Source organism: Panulirus ornatus, chromosome 6 (assembly GCF_036320965.1).
Source record: "Panulirus ornatus isolate Po-2019 chromosome 6, ASM3632096v1, whole genome shotgun sequence".
NCBI classification, from domain to species: Eukaryota; Metazoa; Arthropoda; class Malacostraca; order Decapoda; family Palinuridae; genus Panulirus; species Panulirus ornatus.
The window spans coordinates 26,028,973-26,052,827 of NC_092229.1; positions in this window are offsets into that span (position 1 = coordinate 26,028,973).

The following is a 23,855-nucleotide window of genomic DNA, read 5'->3' on the forward strand; positions in this document are numbered from 1 at the left end:
ATATATATATATATATATATATATATATATATATATATATTATATATATATATGTATGTATAATATGGTTATCAAAATCGCTTTAATTAAGGCATTCAGTTGCTCATGCCGCCTCAGCTAACATAACAAAAATTTTGCTCTGAGTTGAATTATGACAAATGAACTGAGAAAAGGCTCAAGTACATCCCTGAGTGTATGACTGTCAACGCAAATACCTGCTGTCCATTTCATAAGAATACACACGCTCTTTATCACTTACCATCGTAAAAACTAAGTCATCGAGTTTCGTGGATTCCTTTTCACTGTCACTATTTTTCTCTTATTTTTTTTTTTTTTTTTTTTACCAAAGTGATCTATGGGTATTTCCTCTTTCCAGTAAGCTAGGAAGGTCAGGGCTACCTTATGGAATCACTTCTTCTTTAGTTGTGAATCATGTGTGTGAGTAAACATACGTTATGCTGATGATGACGTCGTTTACACTTGCGTCCAGTGTAATAATTAACTTCAACTTGATAATCACTGCCATAGAATAACCATCATGCCTCTCGTCTATATACAGTGTTGGTAAGTTTAATAAAACAAAGCAAAAATCAGGAGGGTGAAAAAAATGACATCTCTTTCCTTGTCTCTTTCGTCTTTTGAGTTACAAGATCCCGTTACGATCTTATAGTGACGCCAGAACGATGAGAACGACTTTAGCATACGATAAGTCTTGAGGAACTGAAATCTGTAACTATCATAAACTGAGGTGTGCTGATCAGTATGCATATGACTGGCTGTTTTGATAAAAGAGAAGAACAGTAGGCTTGGCAGTCACCTCACACTATGGAAGATCCTATAAACACTGTTATTGGTAACATTATCGCGACATACAAAGCCTCTCTCTCTTGATCCCACCTCTTCTCTCCTCTTCCCTCCACCCAACCTCTCCCTCCCCCTCTCCTCACCTTGTGTCATCTGACTCTCCTCCTCTACCCTCACCGTTTCTCTCTCTCTCTCTCTCTCTCTCTCTCTCTCTCTCTCTCTCTCTCTCTCTCTCTCTCTCTCTCTCTCTCTCTCTCTCTGGTAGTAGGTGGTAGACAGCCACAGACCAGGGAAGCATACTACCAGTACTACCCGCCTGGGTAACGGGAGGGTTAGTCACGGCTGCGTAGTAAGCCGTCACTTTAGCAGCTGTCGGGCGTCAATCCTTTGGCCCCGGTAGCTGACATTCCCACAGACAGACAGTCTTCTCACCTCATGCATCACGCTTAACAACACGTAACTCATAGGACCGTCCTACATGACTGTACAGTATGTTCCCTTGGTGAGGGCTGTGCCTCTGCCCTTCCTGTTGGTCAAAATCTCATCCTAAGTATTCGTGATTACCAGACCCCCATCCCTGACAAAGCCACACCTTCCCAATGACCCCAACTGTCAACCAGCCCACACCGGCCCATTTGCCACATCCTTTTGCATGGACACACCTTCCCACAGCTTCAAACTCTCCCACCAGACCAAACTCTCTCACGTGGCCTCGCCCTCCTAGCAGGCCACAGCCTTCAACTAGATCACACTCTCCTCCCAGGCCACACCCTCCCACCTAGCCACACCCTCTTACCAGGAATCACTCTTCCACTAGGCTACCTCCACCAACCTGGCCTCATCCTCCCACCTGGCCACATCCTCCTAACAGACCACACTCTCCCACCATGCCACACCCTCCTACCAGGCCACACACTCCCACCTGGCCACACCCTCCTACCAGGCATCACTCTCCCACAAGACTACCTCCTCCCACCTGGCCTCACCCTTCCACCAGACTACCTCCTCCCACCTGGCCTCACCCTACCACCAGACCTCACCCTCCCACCTGGCCACACCCTCCCATCAGGCCACAGCCTCCCACCTGGCCACTCCCTCCCATATGGCCAAAATCGCCGACATTAAGCATAATGATGGCAGCGTGGGATACGATGCCACCATTTGTATCACCAGCCCTACTGTGGTGCCAGGGTCGTTAGCACCGATTGTTAGGTTCAATCACCAGGTTTCCTGGGTTGAATTAACACGGCATGAACCCTGAATTATCCTATCTTTTACCTTAGATTATTAGTGGCTGGCTATAATATTTTTTGCCTTTTTTCCTTATAATCAGTAGAGATAAATGAGTAATTGCTATTTAGGTTATTCGCAAATTGGGTTTATATACCCACAGTAGTTCAGAGAAACTAGTAGTTTCGTGTCATTAACAGTTGTTGGGTTTAACTGTTAGCATTTGGGTTTAATTACCAGCAGTTAAGTATAATTGCCGGTAGTTTGGTTTAATGATGAGCTGTTGGGCTTAATCATAGTCATAGCTTCAACTCCCGCTCCCCCTCAACTGGAGGGACCTCCATTGTGTTATTTCCACTGTGTGTGTGTGTGTGTGTGTGTGTGTGTGTGTGTGTGTGTGTGTGTGTGTGTGTGTGTGTGTCTGTGAGTGTGTGTGTCTGTGTGTGTGTTTGTTGTTGCTATTTGTATGTTGTAAGGAGAGAGATTTGTGCTCCTATTGCCCTGTGTCTTACCCTCGTGTATATATATTATATATATATATATATATATATATATATATATATATATATATATATATATATATATATATATATATATATATCATACTTTGTCGCTGTCTCCCGCGTTAGCGAGGTAGCGCAAGGAAACAGACGAAAGAATGGCCCAACCCACCCACATACACATGTGTATACATACACGTCCACACACGCACATATACATACCCATACATCTCAACATATACATATATATTCACACAGAGACATATACATATATACACATGTACATAATTCATACTGTCTGCCTTTATTTATTCTCGTCGCCACCCCGCCACATATGAAATGACAACCCCCTCAGGCCGTATGTGCGCGAGGTAGCTCTAGGAAAAGACACCAAAGGCCACATTCGTTCACACTCAGTCTCTAGCTGTCATGTATAATGCACCGAAACCACAGCTCCCTTTCCACATCCAGGTCCCAAAAACTTTCCTTGGTTTACCCCAGACGCTTCGCATGCCCTGGTTCCATCCATTGACAGCACGTCGACCCCGGCATACCACATCGTTCCAATTTTACTCTATTCCCTGCACGCCTTTCACCCTCCTGCATAATCAGGCCCCGATCACTCAAAATCTTTTTCACTCCATCTTTCCAGCTCCTACTTGGTCTCCCACTTCTCCTCCTTCCCTCCACCTCTGACACATATATACTCTTGGTCAATCTTTCCCCATTCATTCTCTCCATGTGACCAAACTATTTCAAAACACCCTCTTCTGCTCTCTCAACCACACTATTTTTATTACCACACATCTCTCTTACCCTTTCAATATTACTCGATCAAACCACCTCACAACATATATTGTCTTCAGACATCTCATTTCCAGCATATCCACCCTCCTCCGCACAACCCTTTCTATAGCCCACTATTCCTTTAAACATACCCATTTTTGCTTTCCAAGATAACGTTCACAACTTCCACACATTTTTCAACGCTCCCAGAACTTTGGACCCCTCCCCCACCCTATGATTCACTTCCGCTTCATGGTACCATCCGCTGCTAAATCCACTCCCAGATATCTAAAACACTTCACTTACTCCAGTATTTCTCTATTCAAACTTACCTCTCAACTGACTTGTCCCTCAACCCTACTCTAGCTAATAACCTTGCTCTTATTCACATTTACTCTTAGCTTTCTTCTTTCACACACTTTTACCAAATTCAGTCACCAGCTTATGCAGTTTCTCACATGAATCAGCAACCAGCGCTGTATCATCAGCGAACAACGACTGACTCACTTCCAAAGCTCTCTCATCCACAACAGACTGCATGCTTGCCCCTCTTTCCAAAACTCTTGCACTCACCTCCCTAACAACCCAATCCATAAACAAATGAAACAACCATGGAGACATCACGCACCCCTGCCGCAAACCAACTTTCACTGAGAACCAGTTACTTTCCTCTCTTTCTACGCGTGCACATGCCTTACATCCACGATAAAAACGTTTCACTGCTTCTAACAATTTGCCTCCCACACCCTATGTCCTTAATACCTTCCACAGAGCATCTCTAACAACTCTAACATATGCCTTCTCCAGATCCATAAGTGCTACATACAAATCCATTTGCTTTTCTAAGTATTTCTCACATACATTCTTCAAAGCAAACATCTGATCCACACATCCTCTACCATTTCTGAAACCACACTGCTCTTCCCCAATCTGATGCTCTGTACATGCCTTCACCCTCTCAATCAATACCCTCCCATATAATTTCCCAGAAATACTCAACAAACTTATACCTCTGTAATTTGAGCACTCACTTTTATCCCATATGCCCTTGTACAATGGCAGTATGCAAGCATTCCGCCAATCCTCAGGCACCTCATCATCAGTCATACATACATTAAATAACCTTACCAACCAGTCAACAATACAGTCACCCCCTTTTTTAATATATTCCACTGAAATACCATCCAAACCCGCTGCCTTGCTGTCTTTCATCTTCCGCAAAGTTTTTACTACCTCTTCTCTGTTTACAAATCATTCTCCCTCACCATCTCACTTTGCACACCACCTCGACCAAAACACCCTATATCTGCCACTCTATCATCAAACACATTCAACAAACCTTCAAAATACTCACTCCATCTCCTCACATCACCACTACTTGTTATCATCTCCCCATTAGCCCCCTTCACTGATGTTCCCATTTGTTCCCTTGTCTTACGCACTTTATTTACCTCCTTCCAGAACATCTTTTTATTCTCCCTAAAATCTAATGATACTCTCTCACACCACCTCTCATTTGCCCTCTTTTTCACCTCTTACACCTTTCTCTTGACCTCCTGCCTCTTTCTTTTATACATCTCCCACTCATTTGCATCATTTCCCTGCAAAAATCGTCCAAATGCCTCTCTCTTCTCTTTCACTAATAATCTTACTTCTGCATTCCACCACTTTCTACCCTTTCTAATCTGCCCACCTCCCTCGCTTCTCATGCCACAAGCATCTTTTGCGCAAGCCATCACTGCTTCCCTAAATACATCCCATTCCTCCCCCACTCCCCTTACTTCCTTTGTTCTCACCTTTTTCCATTCTGTACTCAGTCTCTCCTGGTACTTCCTAACACAAGTCTCCTTCCCAAGCTCACTTACTCTCACCACTCTCTTCACCCCAACGTTCTCTCTTCTTTTCTGAAAACCTCTACAAATCTTCACCTTCGCCTCCACAAGATAATGATCAGACATCCTTCCAGTTGCACCTCTCAGCACATTAACATCCAAAAGTCTCTCTTTCGCGCGCCTATCAATTAACACGTAATTCAACAACGCTCTCTGGCCATCTCTCCTACTTACATACGTATACTTATGTATATCTCGCTTTTTAAACCAGGTATTCCCAATCACCAGGTCTTTTTCAGCACATAAATCTACAAGCTCTTCACCATTTCCATTTACAACACTGAACACCCCATGTATACCAATTATTCCCTCAACTGCCACATTACCCACCTTTGCATTCACATCATCCATCATTATAACCCGGTCTCGTGCATCAAAACCACTAACACACTCATTCAGCTGCTCCCAAAACACTTGCCTCTCATGATCTTTCTTCTCATGCCCATATATATATATATATATATATATATATATATATATATATATATATATATATATATATATATATATATATGTGTGTGTGTGTGTGTGTGTGTGTGTGTGTGTGTGTGTGTGTGTGTGTGTGTGTGTATGTGTGTGCGTGTGTGTGTGTGTGTCTGTGTGAGTGTGTGTGTCAGAGGTGGAGAGAACGAGGTGAAGTGGGAGACCAAATTTGAGGTGGAAAGACGGAGTGAAGAAGATCTGAGTGGCCTGAACATGCAGGAGGGTGAAAGGCGTGCAAGGAATACAGTGAATTGGAACGATGTGGTATACCGGGGTCGACGTGCTGTCAATGGTTTGAACCAGGGCATGTGAAGCGTCTGGGGTAAACCATAGAAAGTTGTGTGAGGCCTGGATGTGGAAAGGGAGCTATGGTTTCGGTGCATCATACATGACAGCTAGAGAATGAGTGTGAACGAATGTGGCCCTTTTTGTTTTTTACTTGCGCTACTTCGCGCACATGCAGGGGGAGGGGTTTGTCATTTCATGTGTGGCGGGGTGGGATGGGAATGAATAAGGGCAGACAATATGAATTATGTATATGTGTATATATGTATATGTCTGTGTGTATATATATGTGTGTACGTTGAGATGTATAGGTATGTATATGTGCGTGGGACGTGTATGTATATACATGTGTATGTGGGTGGATTTGGCCATTCTTTCGTCTCTTTCCTTGCGCTATCTCGCTAACGCGGGAGACAGCGACAAAGTATAATAGAATATATATATATATATATATATATATATATATATATATATATATATATATATATATATCCCTGGGGATAGGGAAGAAAGAATACTTCCCACGTATTCCCTGCGCGTCGTAGAAGGCGACTAAAAGGGGAGGGCGCGGGTGGCTGGAAATCCTCCCCTCTCTTTTTATTTTTTTTAATTTTCCAAAAGAAGGAACAGAGAAGGGGGCCAGGTGAGGATGTTCCCTCAAAGGCCCAGTCCTCTGTTCTTAACGCTACCTCGCTAACGCGGGAAATGGCGAATAGTTTGAAAGAAAGAAAAGAAATGTATATATATATATGTGTACGTGTAGGAAGAGAGGAAAGTGATTGGTTCTCAGTGAATGTAGGTTTGCGGCAGGGGTGTGTGATGTCTCCATGGTTGTTTAATTTTTATTTTTTTTAATTTTCCAAAAGAAGGAACAGAGAAGGGGGCCAGGTGAGGATGTTCCCTCAAAGGCCCAGTCCTCTGTTCTTAACGCTACCTCGCTAACGCGGGAAATGGCGAATAGTTTGAAAGAAAGAAAAGAAATGTATATATATATATATATATATATATATATATATATATGTGTACGTGTAGGAAGAGAGGAAAGTGATTGGTTCTCAGTGAATGTAGGTTTGCGGCAGGGGTGTGTGATGTCTCCATGGTTGTTTAATTTGTTTATGGATGGGGTTGTTAGGAAGGTAAATGCAAGAGTTTTGGAAAGAGGGGCAAGTATGAAGTCTGTTGGGGATGAGAGAGCTTGGGAAGTGAGTCAGTTGTTGTTCGCTGATGATACAGCGCTGGTGGCGGATTCATGTGAGAAACTGCAGAAGCTGGTGACGGAGTTTGGTAAAGTGTGTGGAAGAAGAAAGTTAAGAGTGAATGTCAATAAGAGCAAGGTTATTAGGTACAGTAGGGTTGAGGGTCAAGTCAATTGGGAGGTGAGTTTGAATGGTGAGAGGCTGGAGGAAGTGAAGTGTTTTAGATATCTGGGAGTGGATCTGTCAGCGGATGGAACCATGGAAGCGGAAGTGGATCATAGGGTGGGGGAGGGGGCGAAAATTTTGGGAGCCTTGAAAAATGTGTGGAAGTCGAGAACATTATCCCGGAAAGCAAAAATGGGTATGTTTGAAGGAATAGTGGTTCCAACAATGTTGTATGGTTGCGAGGCGTGGGCTATGGATAGAGTTGTGCGCAGGAGGATGGATGTGCTGGAAATGAGATGTTTGAGGACAATGTGTGGTGTGAGGTGGTTTGATCGAGTAAGTAACGTAAGGGTAAGAGGGATGTGTGGAAATAAAAAGAGCGTGGTTGAGAGAGCAGAAGAGGGTGTTTTGAAGTGGTTTGGGCACATGGAGAGAATGAGTGAGGAAAGATTGACCAAGAGGATATATGTGTCGGAGGTGGAGGGAACGAGGAGAAGAGGGAGACCAAATTGGAGGTGGAAAGATGGAGTGAAAAGGATTTTGTGTGATCGGGGCCTGAACATGCAGGAGGGTGAAAGGAGGGCAAGGAATAGAGTGAATTGGAGCGATGTGGTATACAGGGGTTGACGTGCTGTCAGTGGATTGAATCAAGGCATGTGAAGCGTCTGGGGTAAACCATGGAAAGCTGTGTAGGTATGTATATTGCGTGTGTGGACGTGTGTATGTACATGTGTATGGGGGGGGTTGGGCCATTTCTTTCGTCTGTTTCCTTGCGCTACCTCGCAAACGCGGGAGACAGCGACAAAGTATAAAAAAAAAAAAAAAAAAAAAAAAAAAAAAAAATATATATATATATATATATATATATATATATATATATATATATATATATATATATATATATATATATATATATATATACACACACACACACACACACAGCCTAAGCTATCGACCAGCGTCAAGGGGAGGATGAACATCTCGGACTGGTTAGGTTAGGTTAGGTGCGGACGATGCTAATGGTTCCACCACTGATGGCAGTGTATGTGCGTATGTGTGATTACTATGTTTGTGTCACAGGGAGAGAGTTTTACACTCGTGTAGCCCCGTCACTTAACCATGAATACATGTACCATGTCTTTACTCCTATGTATGTACAGTCACACACACACACACACACACACACACACACACACACACACACACACACACACACACACACCGTAGCCTACGCCAAGAAACCATTTTATCGACCAGCCTTTGGAGGAGGATGAACAGCTGGGTGGACTGTCGACCGGCTGCCGCAGCTAAAATTCGAATTTTTGCAAATTTGATCCTGAGCGGCTCATGTATGCGTAGTGGTCAGTAATGGTAACCACTACATCACGGAGGTCCGTGTGTGTGTGTGTGTGTGTGTGTGTGTGTGTGTGTGTGTGTGTGTGTGTGTGTGTGTGTACTTCTAATATTCCTACCCTTCCCTTTCACTCTGCTTACTCTTCCTGTCTCCGATCGACTTCTTCACCGGCACCTCCCTTCACTGGGCCTTGTACTCACCCTCATTATAAACACTGCCTCTCATCACCTCCCATTCCCTCTATTCTCTCTTATCCTTCTCACCAATTACCTCTCCTCCATCCCTCTCCTCCATCCTCTACCCTTCTTCCTTTAACCGTCATGCTACCTCCGTCCACCCTTCGAACTCCCGCCCCATCACTCCGCCCTCCCACTGTCTATCACAGCTCCCCTCCTCCCGAAATCTCCATCATGTGCGATCTATAATAACGTATGGGTTGTGTGGTGGCACCAAGGTAGGTAGGCGTCTTCAACAACAAGCCACAGCTTACATGTTAGCCAACGGGAAACCCGAACGTTGTCTCAGCTATTATAAATTCATTGATTAGTTAATCAAAGTGGATACATGGTATGTCGAGAGAGAGAGAGAGAGAGAGAGAGAGAGAGAGAGAGAGAGAGAGAGAGAGAGAGAGAGAGAGAGAAGATAAATGTATGAATAATCATATATTCAAAGCACATCAGATTGATACAGACAGTGTGGGAGCCCTTAGAGGAATGAAGTCCCACTGGTGAAGGACATGTTAGCTTCACTTGAGGCACTGTGAACTACGGTTCCGTTATGGTTCTATACAGTAGGTTAGACCTTCGTGTTACATGAGAAGACATGGATATTGGTGATGATTATGACCATGATCTGAGTGGTGTTGAGGGGATAATAGTAGTCATGATAATTACCACAGTCGTACGCGGCCAGCTGGTGGTCGAGGCAGGCAGCTGGGCCTTACAGAATCCGGATACAGCAAGTCATTCCGGCAGTGTTTTCCTCAGATTTGGACAGAATATGAAAATAGTAAGCTACTTTTAACTATCAACTATGTTATATTTACCCCAAAATAAGAGTTACACAACTCGACTCTACAAAAATCCTGACGTGAATCGCACATCCTGCCCAAATCGTCCGGGCAGTCGTGGTTTAAGAGCCGTTCACAAACACTGTTCCTCCATATGCTGTTATTCATATGAAGATTAGGATCTGTGATATTTTCTCCTCGCGTTTCATCACATGTCTTGCCGCTCTGTGTAATGAGAGATACTGTGGTCTTCCCCGACCCACGTGCAGGCAGCCACCGACCAGGGAGGCACCACCACCTTGGTATCAGGAAAGGTAGTGGTGGCTGCACAGTGAGCTAACACCGCAGTGTGTCACGTTCCCTCTCCCTAACCCAGATTGTTGTCTTTCTTTCGTTTTTTCTTTTTTTTTTTGCTTGATTTTCATGCGATCCGCTCGCACTAAAACAGAAAGTCTTTTATTGCAGATCTTGGCGGAACAGAAACCATTAGAAACAGCAGAGCTGTCCTGTTCAAGAAAGCGATGCTATCTTAAAGCATGTCCTTATCGAAGGTTACCTGATATATTGGAGTAATGCCTCAGTGGTATACAAATCAAACCCAAGTTTTCAAAACAAATGAAAGCATCCATTCTTCTTGCCCATAGAGAAAATATAAATCTTCCATTTGGTCAGTGGACGCCAGACACCACATTGCTAGCAGTCAGTAAGAGGATTAAACGTCTCACAAGGTGCGCGTTCATATACACTTTATTCGTATTCATATAACTCCGCGTTGTACAGTCAGGTTCGGTAAAACGCTATCAGCTGGCTATGTGTTCTGTTCGGAAACAACCGATAGACCCCGTTGCTCACTATTGTGAGACGAAGGGTATTCGAGCACTTAGTATTTCGAATAGTTGTTTCCTATTATACAGTCCCTTAGCCTAGCGGTTAGCATGCCTGCCTCTTGCACAAGGGGTCCCAGGTTCGATCCTGGCTGTTGGAGCTTTGTATGCTCTATGAAGGTGTGCGTTCATATACACTTTATTTGTATTCATATAACTCCGCGTTGTACAGTCAGGTTCGGTAAAACGCTATCAGCTGGCTATGTGTTCTGTTCGGAAACAACCGATAGACCCCGTTGCTCACCATTGTGAGACGAAGGGTATTCGAGTACTTAGTATTTCGAATAGTTGTTTCTTATTATACAGTCCCTTAGCCTAGCGGTTAGCATGCCTGCCTCTTGCACATGGGGTCCCAGGTTCGATCCTGGCTGTTGGAGGTTTGTATGTTCTATGAAGGTGCGCGTTCATATACACTTTATTCGTATATATATATATATATATATATATATATATACATATATATATATATTTTTTTTTTTTTTTTTCATACTATTCGCTATTTCCCGCGATAGCGAGGTAGCGTTAAGAACAGAGGACTGGGCCTTTGAGGGAATATCCTCACCTGGCCCTCTTCTCTGTTCCTTCTTTTGGAAAATTAAAAAAAAAAAAAACGAGAGGGGAGGATTTCCAGCCCCCCGCTCCCTTCCCTTTTAGTCGCCTTCTACGACACGCAGGGAATACGTGGGAAGTATTCTTTCTCCCCTATCCCCAGGGAAAGATATATATATATATATATATATATATATATATATATATATATATATATATATATATATATATATATATATATATATCACAACAGAAAATTGAATGAACTATTTTCATTTTCTGTATAGTTCCTTCGAATAGTAGAAAAAAAGATATCCTAATAAACAAATACATTTTCTAAAATAACATATCTCCTTTAAATAGTTCTTTAAAAAAGAAAATCTATAAAACTTTTCTAAGAATATATGCATAAACTACGAAGACAACATTTTGTACAACATACATCAACATGTTAACAGACAGCAGATTCTAAACATAAAGTACTAAAGTTTAAAGTATGAATGCTGGTAAGGTTATACAAAATATTTTCTCACACTCTACCTCACGCGGCTTGCCAGATATTTTGAGAAGCGTGAAAAACTTTGAGCCCAATTTGTGCGGGGGATCGACACTGCCTTTTATCAATCCGCACACAGGCCAGAATCACAGAGACAACAACAAACTGGTTAGCGTGGTAGCACATATCTGTATGCGTGTCAAAATCCAATAGGTTTTTTGCCTAAAGGTAACGTACAGAAAAGTCGCACAAACCTACAAACCCATAAACTCAGTTACAGTGGTTAAACTATTGCACTATATATGACTCCACCAACACAAGCACAGCCCTCTACACATATAGAAAGAAGCCCTTGCGTCAATATGTATACGTATGTATTATAAACGCATTGGTACATGTGTATATATGTATATGTCTGTGTATGTATATGTATTATCTCTGGGGATAGGGGAGAAAGAATACTTCTCACGTATTCCCTGCGTGTCGTAGAAGGCGACTAAAAGGGAAGGGAGCGGGGGGCTGGAAAACCTCCCCTCTCGTTTTTAATTTTCCAAAAGAAGGAACAGAGAAGGGGGCTAAGTGAGGATATTCCCTCAAAGGCTCAGTCCTCTGTTCTTAACGCTACCTTGCTAACGCGGGAAATGGCGAATCGTGTGAAAAAAAAAAAAATGTATATGTATGTATACGTTGAAATGTACTGGTATGTATTGTTCCCAAACATTCCATTTCCAACATATCGACCCTCCGCCGCACAACCCTCTCTATAGCCCATGCCTCGCAACCATATATATATATATATATGGATTTGTATGTAGCATTTATGGATCTGGAGAAGGCATATGATAGAGTTGATAGAGATGCTCTGTGGAAGGTGTTAAGAATATATGGTGTGGGAGGCAAGTTGTTAGAAGCAGTGAAAAGTTTTTATCGAGGATGTAAGGCATGTGTACGTGTAGGAAGAGAGGAAAGTGATTGGTTCTCAGTGAATGTAGGTTTGCGGCAGGGGTGTGTGATGTCTCCATGGTTGTTTAATTTGTTTATGGATGGGGTTGTTAGGGAGGTGAATGCAAGAGTTTTGGAAAGAGGGGCAAGTATGAAGTCTGTTGGGGATGAGAGAGCTTGGGAAGTGAGTCAGTTGTTGTTCGCTGATGATACAGCGCTGGTGGCTGATTCATGTGAGAAACTGCAGAAGCTGGTGACTGAGTTTGGTAAAGTGTGTGAAAGAAGAAAGTTAAGAGTAAATGTGAATAAGAGCAAGGTTATTAGGTACAGTAGGGGTGAGGGTCAAGTCAATTGGGAGGTGAGTTTGAATGGAGAAAAACTGGAGGAAGTGAAGTGTTTTAGATATCTGGGAGTGGATCTGGCAGCGGATGGAACCATGGAAGCGGAAGTGGATCATAGGGTGGGGGAGGGGGCGAAAATTCTGGGAGCCTTGAAGAATGTGTGGAAGTCGAGAACATTATCTCGGAAAGCAAAAATGGGTATGTTTGAAGGAATAGCGGTTCCAACAATGTTGTATGGTTGCGAGGCGTGGGCTATGGATAGAGTTTTGCGCAGGAGGATGGATGTGCTGGAAATGAGATGTTTGAGGACAATGTGTGGTGTGAGGTGGTTTGATCGAGTAAGTAACGTAAGGGTAAGAGAGATGTGTGGAAATAAAAAGAGCGTGGTTGAGAGAGCAGAAGAGAGTGTTTTGAAATGGTTTGGGCACATGGAGAGAATGAGTGAGGAAAGATTGACCAAGAGGATATATGTGTCGGAGGTAGAGGGAACGAGGAGAAGAGGGAGACCAAATTGGAGGTGGAAAGATGGAGTGAAAAAGATTTTGTGTGATCGGGGCCTGAACATGCAGGAGGGTGAAAGGAGGGCAATGAATAGAGTGAATTGGAGCGATGTGGTATACCGGGGTTGACGTGCTGTCAGTGGATTGAATCGGGGCATGTGAAGCGTCTGGGGTAAACCATGGAAAGCTGTGTAGGTATGTATATTTGCGTGTGTGGACGTATGTATATACATGTGTATGGGGGTGGGTTGGGCCATTTCTTTCGTCTGTTTCCTTGCGCTACCTCGCAAACGCGGGAGACAGCGACAAAGCAAAAAAGAAAAAAGAAAAAAAAAAGAAATATATATATATATATATATATATATATATATATATATATATATATATATATATAGTAAGTTGTCACAGTGGTGCGCGTGATCTAGTATATGCATAAAACCACGTGGAAAATGAAACATATTAAGTTCCAAAGTGCACTTTCGTGTAATGATCACGTCGTCAGGGGAGATACAAGAAGGAGACAGAAGACGTAGAACAGTAAGTTGATATACAGGGAAGAGACAAAGGTAAGACACCATTGGTAAACAAGCATTAAGGATGGTGGTGTCAGGTTGGTGTGTTCGAGTCTGGCATCATGCCTGTAATATATTTATATTATGTGCACAAGGAGAGAACTGTTTACAAATTTTGCCTACAACAAAGCTATCCAATTTGGATAGACCTTCACTAATATTAATGTTACAGTTGTTTGTGTATTAGATTATAGAAGATTCAATGATAATACTCGTGGTAAAGGAGTTACAGTAAATAACTGAATCGGCATTACTCCAGTCAGTACATTCATCATAATTTTCAACATGATCAAACAAAGCACTTGATTCTTGTCCTGTTCTTACTAAGGGATATCTTACCCTCTAAGGCAGTTTGGTTTAGGTATGTAGATGATGTTTGTGTTTGGCCTACAAACGAAAATTTACAAACATTTCTCCCTCTACTTAACAATTTAGTACCCTTTCTCAAATTACTGTGGGAGTAGAAAATGATTATGTTACCATTCTTATATTACATGATCCATGGGAATAGAAGCATGTTTAAGTTCAACATATACAGAAAACTTACCAACGTTTGTTCATATATCCATTATGGCTCAGCTCAACATGACAAAGTTATAAAGCATCATCATTCCAATCGATTTTCCTTAAGGAATTACGTATATGAAATTCGGAATTTATTGATAGTGAGTTTGAGAAGATATACTCTATTGGATGCAAGTTAAGTATCCTAGATCTTTCAATGATAAATCCCTTCAGTTGGCAAATAAACCATTTCAAAGAAATAAACCTAAACAAGAATCTTTCAGTTTTTCCTTTTAGTTATAATTTTGTTATTCTCCAGGTTGCATAAATCCTGTAATGTAAATGTAGCCTTCAGCAATAACAATAGTATAAAGAATATCTTAATAAAATTCACCAGAAAATTCTGCGGGCTGTGTTCACAAAATACCTTATAAAAATTGTGATATGTTTTATGTTGGGTAGGCAGGTCAGGATCTCAATGTTCGACTTAAGCAGCATAAATGTAGCGTAAGAACAGAACAAGAATCAAATGCTTTGTTAGAGAGGTAGCGCAAGGAAACAGACGAAAGTATGGCCCAACCCACCAACATACACATGTATATAAACGCCACACACGCACATATGATACCTACATACATACATACATATATATATATATATATATATATATATATATATATATATATATATATATATATATATATATATATATATATATATATATATATATATATATATATATATATATATATATATATATATACATATATATACATATATATACATATATATACATATATATACATATATATATATATATATATATATATATATATATATATATATATATATATACATATATATATATATATATATATATATATATATATATATATATATATATATATATATATATATATATTCTTTTCTTTTTCTTTCATACTTTTCGCCATTTCCCGCGTCAGCGAGGTAGCGTTAAGAACAGAGGACTGGGCCTCTGAGGAAACATCCTCATCTAGCCCCCTTCTCTGTTCCTTCCTTTGGAAAATAAAAAAAAAAAGAGAGGGGAGGATTTCCAGCCCCCCGCTCCATTCCCTTTTAGTCGCCTTCTACGACACGCAGGGAATACGTGGGAAGTATTCTTTCTCCCCTATCCCCAGGGAATATATATATATATATATATATATATATATATATATATATATATATATATATATATATATATATATATATATATATATATATTATTTCATGTTACTTCATGTGTGGCGGGGTGGCGATGGAAATGAATATATATTCATAGGGTGGGGGAGGGGGCGAAAATTCTGGGAGCCTTGAAGAATGTGTGGAAGTCGAGAACATTATCTCGGAAAGCAAAAATGGGTATGTTTGAAGGAATAGTGGTTCCAACAATGTTGTATGGTTGCGAGGCGTGGGCTATGGATAGAGTTGTGCGCAGGAGGATGGATGTGCTGGAAATGAGATGTTTGAGGACAATGTGTGGTGTGAGTTGGTTTGATCGAGTAAGTAACGTAAGGGTAAGAGAGATGTGTGGAAATAAAAAGAGCGTGGTTGAGAGAGCAGAAGAGGGTGTTTTGAAATGGTTTGGGCACATGGAGAGAATGAGTGAGGAAAGATTGACCAAGAGAATATATGTGTCGGAGGTGGAGGGAACGAGGAGAAGAGGGAGACCAAATTGGAGGTGGAAAGATGGAGTGAAAAAGATTTTGTGTGATCGGGGCCTGAACATGCAGGAGGGTGAAAGGAGGGCAAGGAATAGAGTGAATTGGAGAGATGTGGTATACCGGGGTTGACGTGCTGTCAGTGGATTGAATCAAGGCATGTGAAGCGTCTGGGGTAAACCATGGAAAGCTGTGTAGGTATGTATATTTGCGTGTGTGGACGTATGTATATACATGTGTATGGGGGTGGGTTGGGCCATTTCTTTCGTCTGTTTCCTTGCGCTACCTCGCAAACGCGGGAGACAGCGACAAAGTATAAAAAAAAAAAAATATATATATATATATATATATATATATATATATATATATATATATATATATATATATATTCCCTGGGGATAGGGGAGAAAGAATACTTCCCACGTATTCCCTGCGTGTCGTAGAAGGCGACTAAAAGGGAAGGGAGCGGGGGGCTGGATATCCTCCCCTCTCGGTTTTTTTTTTTTTCTAATTTTCCAAAAGAAGGAACACAGAAGAGGGCCAGGTGAGGATATTCCCTCAAAGGCCCAGTCCTCTGTTCTTAACGCTACCTCGCTATCGCGGGAAATGGCGAATAGTATAAAAAAAAAAATATATATATATATATATATATATATATATATATATATATATATATATATATATATATATATATATATATATATATATATATATATGAGCGTTGAAAAATGTATGGAAGTCGAGAACATTATTTCGGAAAGCAAAAATGGGTATGTTTGAAGGAATAGTGGTTCCAGTAATGTTATATGGTTGCGAGGCGTGGGCTATGGATAGAGTTGTGCGGAGGAGGGTGGATGTGCTGGAAATGAGATGTTTGAGGACAATATGTGGTGTGAGATGGTTTGATCGAGTAAGTAATAACAGGGAAAGAGAGATGTGTGGTAATAAAAAGTGGTTGAAAGAGCAGAAGAGGGTGTCTGAAATGGTTTGGTCACATGGAGAGAATGGGTGAGGAAACATTGACCAAGAGGATATATGTGTCCGAGGTGGAGGGAACGAGAAGTGGGAGACCAAATTGGAGATGGTAAGATGAAGTGAAAAAGATTTTGAGTGATCGGGGCTTGAACATGCAGGAGAGTGAAAGGCGTGCAAGGAATAGAGTGAATTGGAACGATGTGGTATACCGGGGTCGACGTGCTGTCAATGGATTGAACCAGGGCATGTGAAGCGTCTGGGGTAAACCATGAAAAGTCTTGTGAGGCCTGGAGGTGGAAACGAAGCTTTGGTTTTGGTGCATTACACATGATAGCTAGAGACTGAGTGAAGCGTCTGGGGTAAACCATGGAAAGTTCTGAGGGGCCTGGATGTGGAAAGGGAGCTGTGGTTTCGGTGCATTATTACATGACAGCTAGAGACTGAGTGTGAACGAATTTGGCCTTTGTTGTCCTTTCCTAGCGCTACCTCGCGCGCATGAGGGGGGAGGGGTGTGGCGGGGTGGCGATGGAAATGAATAAAGGCAGACAGTATGAATTATGTACATGTGTATATATGTATATGTCTGTTTGTGTATATATATGTATACCTTGAGATGTATAGGTATGTATATGTGCGTGTGTGGACGTGTATGTATATGCATGTGTATGTGGGTGGGTTGGGTCATTTCTTTCGTCTGTTTCCTTGCGCTACCTCGCTAACGCGGGAGACTGCGACAAAGCAAAAAAAAAAAAAATATATATATATTTGGACGATTTTTGCAGGGGAAAAAATGCAATTGAGTGGGAGATGTATAAAAGAAAGAGACAGGAGGTCAAGAGAAAGGTGCAAGAGGTGAAAAAAAAAAAAGGGCAAATGAGAGTTGGGGTGAGAGTATCATTAAATTTTAGGGAGAATAAAAAGATGTTCTGGAAGGAGGTAAATAAAGTGCGTAAGACAAGGGAGCAAATGGGAACTTCAGTGAAGGGCGCAAATGGGGAGGTGATAACAAGTAGTGGTGATGTGAGAAGGAGATGGAGTGAGTATTTTGAAGGTTTGTTGAATGTGTTTGATGATAGAGTGGCAGATATAGGGTGTTTTGGTCGAGGTGGTGTGCAAAGTGAGAGGGTTAGGGAAAATGATTTGGTAAACAGAGAAGAGGTAGTGAAAGCTTTGCGGAAGATGAAAGCCGGCAAGGCAGCAGGTTTGGATGGTATTGCAGTGGAATTTATTAAAAAAGGGGGTGACTGTATTGTTGACTGGTTGGTAAGGTTATTTAATGTATGTATGACTCATGGTGAGGTGCCTGAGGATTGGCGGAATGCGTGCATAGTGCCATTGTACAAAGGCAAAGGGGATAAGAGTGAGTGCTCAAATTACAGAGGTATAAGTTTGTTGAGTATTCCTGGTAAATTATATGGGAGGGTATTGATTGAGAGGGTGAAGGCATGTACAGAGCATCAGATTGGGGAAGAGCAGTGTGGTTTCAGAAGTGGTAAAGGATGTGTGGATCAGGTGTTTGCTTTGAAGAATGTATGTGAGAAATACTTAGAAAAGCAAATGGATTTGTATGTAGCATTTATGGATCTGGAGAAGGCATATGATAGAGTTGATAGAGATGCTCTGTGGAAGGTATTAAGAATATATGGTGTGGGAGGAAAGTTGTTAGAAGCAGTGAAAAGTTTTTATCGAGGATGTAAGGCATGTGTACGTGTAGGAAGAGAGGAAAGTGATTGGTTCTCAGTGAATGTAGGTTTGCGGCAGGGGTGTGTGATGTCTCCATGGTTGTTTAATTTGTTTATGGATGGGGTTGTTAGGGAGGTAAATGCAAGAGTTTTGGAAAGAGGGGCAAGTATGAAGTCTGTTGGGGATGAGAGAGCTTGGGAAGTGAGTCAGTTGTTGTTCGCTGATGATACAGCGCTGGTGCCTGATTCATGTGAGAAACTGCAGAAGCTGGTGACTGAGTTTGGTAAAGTGTGTGGAAGAGGAAAGTTAAGAGTAAATGTGAATAAGAGCAAGGTTATTAGGTACAGTAGGGTTGAGGGTCAAGTCAATTGGGAGGTGAGTTTGAACGGAGAAAAACTGGAGGAAGTGAAGTGCTTTAGATATCTGGGAGTGGATCTGGCAGCGGATGGAACCATGGAAGCGGAAGTGGATCATAGGGTGGGGGAGGGGGCGAAAATTCTGGGGGCCTTGAAGAATGTGTGGAAGTCGAGAACATTATTTCGGAAAGCAAAAATGGGTATGTTTGAAGGAATAGTGGTTCCAACAATGTTGTATGGTTGCGAGGCGTGGGCTATGGATAGAGTTGTGCGCAGGAGGATGGATGTGCTGGAAATGAGATGTTTGAGGACAATGTGTGGTGTGAGGTGGTTTGATCGAGTGAGTAACGTAAGGGTAAGAGAGATGTGTGGAAATAAAAAGAGCGTGGTTGAGAGAGCAGAAGAGGGTGTTTTGAAGTGGTTTGGGCACATGGAGAGAATGAGTGAGGAAAGATTGACCAAGAGGATATATGTGTCGGAGGTGGAGGGAACGAGGAGAAGAGGGAGACCAAATTGGAGGTGGAAAGATGGAGTGAAAAAGATTTTGTGTGATCGGGACCTGAACATGCAGGAGGGTGAAAGGAGGGCAAGGAATAGAGTGAATTGGAGCGATGTGGTATACCGGGGTTGACGTGCTGTCAGTGGATTGAATCAAGGCATGTGAAGCGTCTGGGGTAAACCATGGAAAGCTGTGTGGGTATGTATATTTGCGTGTGTGGACGTATGTATATACATGTGTATGGGGGGAGATGGGCCATTTCTTTCGTCTGTTTCCTTGCGCTACCTCGCAAACGCGGGAGACAGCGACAAAGTATAATATAAAAAATAAAAAAAAAAAAAAATATATATATATATATATATATATATATATATATATATATATATATATATATATATATATATATATATATATGGAAAGGATTACAATTCTGCGCGTATGAGGTATATTCCTATGAGTCCACGGGGAAAATGAAATACGATAAGTTCCCAAGCGCACTTTCGTGTAATAATCACATCATCAGGGGAGATACAAGAAAGAAATATAACAGTCAGATGATATACAACGAAGAGACATAGCTAGAACGCCATTTGGTAAACTCGTGATTCTTCAAGACACGCAACGAGCGTATCATAAACTTATTAGGTGGACAAGAAGGGGAATTGTTTACAAATTTTATCAACAATAAAGGTATCCAATTTGCATAGACATTCACTAATAATAAGGTTATAATTCTTTGTGTACTCAATAATAGAAGATTCAATGATATTTTTCGTGGTACTGGAGTTAGAGTTAATAACTGAGATGGCATTACTCCAGTCAATACAATGATAATAGTTTTTAACGTTATCAAATAAGGCATTTGATTCTTGTCCTGTTCTTATACTATATTTATGTTGCTTAAGTCTAACAGAAAGATCCTTACCAGTCTGCCCAAAATAAATCTCATCAATTTTTACATGGCATTTTATAGATGCAGGAGAATTTTCTGGTGAGTCCCTGATTCAGATATTCTTGATAGTATTATAGTTGCTGAAGGCAACATTTACATTAAAGGATTTAAGCAACATGGGAAGTAAAGTAAAATCATTACTAAAAGGGAGAACTAAAGGATTCTTAGTGTCAATAGATTTAGGTTCAACTCAATAAAATGATTTCTTTTCTAACTTAAGGGATTTATCAATGAAAGATATAGGGTACTTTAACTTAGATCCAATAGAATATATCTTCTCAAACTCATCATCAATAAACTCTGGACTGCAAATACGTAATGCCCTAAGGAACATAGACTGAAATGATGAATCTAACCGTCATGTTGAGATGAGTAATAATGGATACATGAGCATACATTGGTAGATTTTCTGTATATGCTAAACTTAAACTTATTTCCTTGCCAATGGATAATGCAGTCTAAAAAGGGTAACATACTATTATTAGAAGATGTTCTTTGTGTTTGGCCAACAAATGAAAATTTACACATTTCTCCCTTTACTTAACAATCTAGTACCTTCCATCAAATTTACTGCAGAAAATGAAAATAATGGTATGTTACCATTTTAAGACTGCATGATCCATAGGCATATGCACAAAACCTACCAATGTATGCAGGTGTGAGGAGGGCGAGTTAGTGTGGGTGAACGTTTTGTGATCGTTGGAGAGGAAGGGTGAAAAGTTACCTGGAGTCAAAAGCAGAATTTACGTACTACTCTTTATGAGATCAACACCGAGAACCGGCTCTATACTACAGGCCGTGGAAGTTAGAGACCGACCTTGCTCTCGAGACCTAGTAAAAGAAACTATATAGAGAAGTCATGGTAATAAAAATCTAAATATGTTTCTCTTGGCCATGGTATTAAATTCACACCCGGTTCTCGAGGTCATTTTACTTAAGATCAAAACACGGTTCTCTAGGCCATGGTAACAAAGACTCAGTCCCGGTTCTCTATGTCATTGTAATAAAGACCAAAACCTGGCTGTCTATGCCATGGTATTAGACTCAGTGCCGGTTCGCTAGGCCTATGTAATACAGAACAAGACCCAGTTCTTTAGGGCATTGTTTTAAAGACCCAAGTCCTGAGAGTGGTCACCGTGGTAGCGAGTGTGCACTGTAATACCACAAGCCCGACATGAACTGTGTCATCAGAAATGGACACTTATTCTAACATGATCGGCAGAGAGAACTTTTACATATTGTACCTCAATCTGTTAATAATTCGTGTGGATCTGTGAATCGTTCTGTCCATTTCACACATTACCTGTATGGAATATTACAAAAGGACGAGAGCCATGAGAGCCGAGGGCACACATCTTCCCTAGCGCCGCTACCCTGAGGACACAACACGTTTTAATGATATATGAAATGCCTTTTCCAGAGTGAGTGGGCTGGAATGTTTATATCGAGGGCATAAGTCATCTGGAACGCATTACAAGTCTTTAAATTAACATATTAACACATGTGATGTCATGTCAGTGATTTACGACACTGAAAGGTTTTAAGGTCAAAAGACACTACAGCAGAATACATGGGTAGTATAGAAAATGGCTTGACCTCTGTACTACGAGGCACCAGTAGAACTATGGGGTAGGGGGATAGACCATATTTTATGACACGACGAAACATCACTTCAGCATTTCTAACCATCTGGTCAATATAGACCTTTCGTTCGAACGTTAAAATATCCTGCCATGACAGGAGTCATAAACAGGTACAAACAGATTCGTATATGAAAGGTATTAGTACAGATAAAAGCTCAGTGACATCTAAATCTATGATGGAACAATAATCCTTCAGAATCTTTCCATGTTCAGAAAAAAGGACGGAACATATCATAAACGTCGCTTCCATGAGAAATGGGTTCATTTGATCAGCAGAATAATTCATCTGTTCAGGTAAAGCGATACACACGGCCTCTTTTCATTACTCCATCTCACTGTAAAAATTCTGAGCACCAAAATATATCTATATGCAGTAGGGCCAGCGACACACATGTTCATATGCCTGACGCTATAATGGACAGAGAGAAGTGGTGGCCGTAAAGTATCATGATGGAATTCCTTTTAGAATAATAAAGATATCATTGGCTAAAAGATTCTTGTATCTTCCTTGATAGTCACCTTGCTCTCTGCTGTTGATGGTAAACTGGAAAGCAATCATCTGTTTACTTAATCAAACCGAACGACATTGGCCCCAGTATAAACTACACGAGCAGCGCCGAGACCAATAGCTTTCATCTTTAATTCCCTCGCCATACATACAGGATGGGCCACAGTGCCTCCAGCCTCACTCATCATTCGCTGGCAGGTCCAGCATATGTGTGGTGAGACCAGTCAAAATGTGTATAACATGAGAACACACAGGAATACTTGGGAAGTACAGATAACGTAATGGCCGTTGCCTTACGTCTGGAAGTAAGTCTATACTCTAGTGTAGTTGAGGTTAAGATAGAAGAGTAAGAAGACCGTTTCTCAGCTCTCGGCTCACGCCGGCAACACCAGCTGGGAGGGAAAAGAATGGAAGGAACCCCAACCACTGCTGCCCGAACGCTCAAAATCTTTTTTTCATTCCATCCTTCCACCTCCAATTTGGTCTCCCACTTCTCCTCGTGCCCTCCACTTCTGACACATATATCCTCTTAGTCAATCTTTTCTCACTCATTTTCTCCATGTGACCAAACCATTTCAATACACCCTCTATGGCTCTCTCCACCACACTCTTTTTACTACCACACATCTCTTTTACCCTTTCATTACTTACTCGATCACACCACCTCACACCACATAGTCTCCTCAAACATTCCATTTCCAACACATCCACCCTCCTCCGCACAACCCTATCTATAGCTCACGCCTCCCAACCATATAACATTGTTGGAATCACTTTTCCTTCAAACAAACCAATTTTGCTTTCCAAGATAATGTTCTCGCCTTCCACACATTCTTCAACGCTCCCAGCACCTTTGCCCCCTCCCCACCCTGTGACTCACTTCCACTCCATCATATGCCTTCTCCGGTTCCATAAATGCTACAAACAAATCCATCTGTTTCTCTAAGTATTTCTCGCATATAATCTTCAAAACAAACACCTGATCCACACATCCTCTACCACTTCTTAAACCACACTGCTCTTCCCCAATCTGATACTCTGTACATGACTTTACCTTCTCAATCA